The sequence below is a fragment of the Ascaphus truei genome, chromosome 1, assembly GCF_040206685.1.
Source record: "Ascaphus truei isolate aAscTru1 chromosome 1, aAscTru1.hap1, whole genome shotgun sequence".
Taxonomy (NCBI): Eukaryota; Metazoa; Chordata; class Amphibia; order Anura; family Ascaphidae; genus Ascaphus; species Ascaphus truei.
In genome coordinates, this window is record NC_134483.1 from 381,246,125 (window position 1) to 381,250,082 (window position 3,958).

A 3,958-nucleotide genomic window follows, 5' to 3' on the forward strand; every position below is an offset into this window, starting at 1 on the left:
GAGGGGGTAGTCGTACGAGCTGCGTCAGAACCTGTGAAAACACTGAGAGAATCCAGAAGTACTTCCATACAGAGACTATGTCGAGCAAAGACTGAGAGCAGAGGGGAGCTAGATAAAGCAGGAAGGTCCAATTAGGAACGGAGGCGGGACAGGAAGAGCTACAGGGAGACACTGCAGATTGGTGCAGGCATAACAGGCCAGGTGAGTCTTGTTAGTAACCTGAGTATGCCCGTGCAGTGTGCGGGGGTGGAGCCTGAGGTCCGGGGGACGGGAATAAGAGTGTGCAGACTGAGCGTGCTCCGTAACTCGTGTACGCGTGTGAACCGAGCCAGTGGATGGTGCAGGTGTGCGTGCAGGACGGTGTGGGCGCGCCCGGCGCTGAGCAGAGGAATCGCCGAGGGGAGTGATCCCGTGACGGCGGCAGGGGCGAGGAGCCGTGGAGGCCGGTAAGGCAGCATTGTTTTGTGTGTCCAGGGGCTCCCTGCGGGGAGGGAGTGCTCTGTGTGGGGAGCGAGGAGAACGCCGATTCCTGACACTCGTAAGGTGTATTCTGGCACCAGAAGATGATTATGGAGTAGGAATGCTTAGCAAATATAGGCCACTATCTTTATGCCTATCGCACCTTTGTTCCTCAGCAGTTTTTCTGCTGGATGCCACCAGCACTCACAACCTGAATGCTGCTTCAGGACTGTGATCGATGTATTTCCCTACTTCCAAAAAAATAATTATTTTCTTGTTATCAAATGTATGACTTTGGCAAGAACGTAAAACCCAAGTTTCAGAATACTTGTCATTTGTTGCTTGTTTTTCTAGCGCTCATAGAGAATATTTTATAATACTAGGTAACACAGAACCAGATACTGATAAATAAGGCTCTTAGGACCAGCTGAACTAACATACAATCATGGCAGTGAAAATAACCAGTTTAACCAGAAAGCAATTGCATTCTGAGGTAATATGAAAAAGTTTGACTTTGATGGACATACAGTTATTATCCACCTAACTTTAAAATAATGCAGAAAATAGATTGCCCGTCCAGCAAAACTGTCTGCTTAGTAACAGTGCTACCAAATAGAATGAGAGAGGAACAGTGCCTCAATAAGTTAACCTCTCTTTAGAAGCACACTAGAGAATATGGACCACAGTATACAATAAACAGTGAGGAAAATGACCTACCCTAACATAACAATTTACGTTCACTTGCTGTAAAAGTTAAGGTCCAATGCATATTGACTCATAGCTGAAACCGCAATCACTATTGAGTCACTTGGATTGCGAGGCTGAAATATTAATATATGATAAGAATGAACATATGTTGTTCTACAAGCTAAATTACAAACCTTGACATATGTACTTATCATTCATATACAGAATAGACATGCCAAACATATTTTTTTTTTAAAGTATAACTTGTCTTTGAATTGTGTTACTCCTTTAATGGATGATGTGCATGGATTTTTGAATAGCCGTAACAAAAATATATTTTTGCAGTACTAGGAACTTGGATTTGACAGGCCCCCTTTAAGATTACACAAATCTCACACAATAATGTTGGCTCTGGATCATGCCGCATATTTCTTTTCAAAAGAGGAAGACAAGTTGAGTGCCTTAGGCCCAACAATACACACATGCTCAGAACAGGATGAATTTGAGAAGACTGCAGAAGGTTAAAGACAGGTGATTTGAGCTGCATGTGTATACAAACAATTACTGTAAGAATAGCATCCATGACAATGAAGACTCAAATCAGCAGTCTCCACCCACTCTAATAGTATACCAGGCTATGCGTCGATGTAATGAAGTTATTGCTGGCAAGTCTACTGCAGGGATTTCCATCCCCAGGTTACTATGCACAGAAATGAGCTGCCCTATGACAATAGAACGACACCAGTGGAAAGATAAAAATAGCAAAAATAGCACTCTGTGACTAATAAGCGAAACGCTTTTTAAACCTTTTATAGCAGGGGTTCTAAAATATAGAAATAAAAATAGAGAACTAAAAAAAAAACATATTAATAACACTGTATTGTACAGAATACACTACAAATGTAACAGACATAAATTAATAAAGGTAGATATTTCTTTAAAAAAAAAGAAATGAATATCATTGAAATAAGGCGTGAAAATATTACAGTACAAATCATAAAGTTAGTCACACAATAATAATGATGGATCACTTTCTATGGGATGGTGTATTGGCCCTTTTAATCAAGGAGAAATAGTGGTTAGATCGATGAGAAAAAAGTTGGAAACTCACCAGCAAATGGAAAATAAAAAATGTTTATTGATCTACATAAAAAATACATAAAATACTTTTTGCAAGGAGCTGCAGTCTCATCGATCTTCCCTGATCTATATCTATATGCAATTCATTTCAGTGTAACCTACCACATATTCCCCTAAAAACTTCAGATGACTAAAAAGTATTTTACAAGTATGACATTTTTTTTATTAGATTACAGTAAATGACAGTTTAGAGATAAATAACAAATACTTTGTGAAATAATACAATCTGCTTTAAGAGTCTTCCAAATATAGAATCTTCTTCAATCGACACCTTCTTCGGGCTGGCACTTGTGCAGTTTCACCTGTAAAATAATTGTGAGAATGTTATTTATTAATAATCGAGAAAACATTCCTTCATATGTTCATGTACTATAGAACTTGTATGGAATGCATATCAGTATCTTTATTTTCTGCAAAAGCGTATTTCTTTGGAACCTGGTTGACATGCATATGCATGTCATTGAATTTCTGCACATGCGCAGTACAGGTATTGACAATTGAATGGAACACATACATTACCTTCATTATTCATTATCGCTGTTGATGTTCATCAACCTTCTGGAAATCTGCAAAAAAGGATGAAACAAAGAATTAAACAATTACTAAATTAATGCAAATACTACACCTTCTTGTTGCTGGCTCTTTTACAGGTTCTAATGTAAAATAATTGGAAGATTGTTATTTAGAGAAGAAATAGATGCATTAATTATATTACATTACCTTACAGTATCACTGGAATTGTCCGTACACGAACATGGTGGTGATGCTCAACAGCCTGCCAAACCTGCAAAACAAGGATGAAATCTAGAATTAAACAATGACTAAAATAGTGCAAATACTGTTTGAAATAATACAATCTTCTTCAATGGAAATCTTCTTCTTGCTGTCTCTTTAACAAGTTCAAATGTACAATAAATATGAGATTGTTATTTAGAAAATAAATAGATGCATATCTTACATTAGCTTATAGTTTTACTGGATGTTTTTCCTACTGTATATGAATATATTGTTGATGTTCACAAGCCTGTCAAATCTGCAAACCAATGATGAAAATAAGAATTAAACAATTACTACAATAAATTACTGCATTCAAAAAAATATTTAAACTGTATTTAATCAATCCATCAATTCTTCACTCGGATGACAACAGTCCTCTCGTGCTGTAAAAGTGCATTTATTGTGTCATTCACAGTCTTGAATTGTGCAGCAATGAGTCTAAACTGCTGCTTCAGTTTATCTAAAATTACTCTCCTCAAATGGTTGGGAATAGCCATCTTACCTCCAGAACCATCATAGTTGACTTGTTTGGACCACTGGGAATATTGCCTAGTCACTTTGCCCAAACTGCCTATACTTTAATACTTGAAGAAATAAAGGTGTCAGGTGCTGTGTGTATGGTTTGTCTATGCGCATGTGTGTCTATGGAACGCATATGCGTGTCTTTGAATTAGAATTTTTAGAGGAGGGCTGAGGGGGGGGGGAGGCGGGTTGTCTTCCCATGAATTAAATGATTAAAAATCAGAGGGGACCTTAGCCACTGGTATTTCTCTGCTGGCGTTTTTGTCCACTACAATAGAAGCAGGGAGTGGGGGAGGGAGGATTGCTTTGTCTACACATGCAGTAGATAGTGTAGGCAAGTTATGTCAGTATTGTGTCCAAATCCCACATCACT

General features: G+C 38.2%; 1 long non-coding RNA gene across 1 annotated transcript; it reads right to left on the reverse strand.

The window, feature by feature from the left end:
- Positions 1 to 2,512: 2,512 nt before the first annotated feature.
- LOC142471233 (uncharacterized) lies at positions 2,513 to 3,320 on the reverse strand. Its single transcript, XR_012789377.1, has 4 exons — positions 3,245 to 3,320; positions 3,007 to 3,070; positions 2,806 to 2,852; positions 2,513 to 2,588 (listed from the first exon to the last, which is right to left on the reverse strand). It is a non-coding gene; the product is annotated as an uncharacterized LOC142471233 (long non-coding RNA).
- Positions 3,321 to 3,958: the final 638 nt, after the last annotated feature.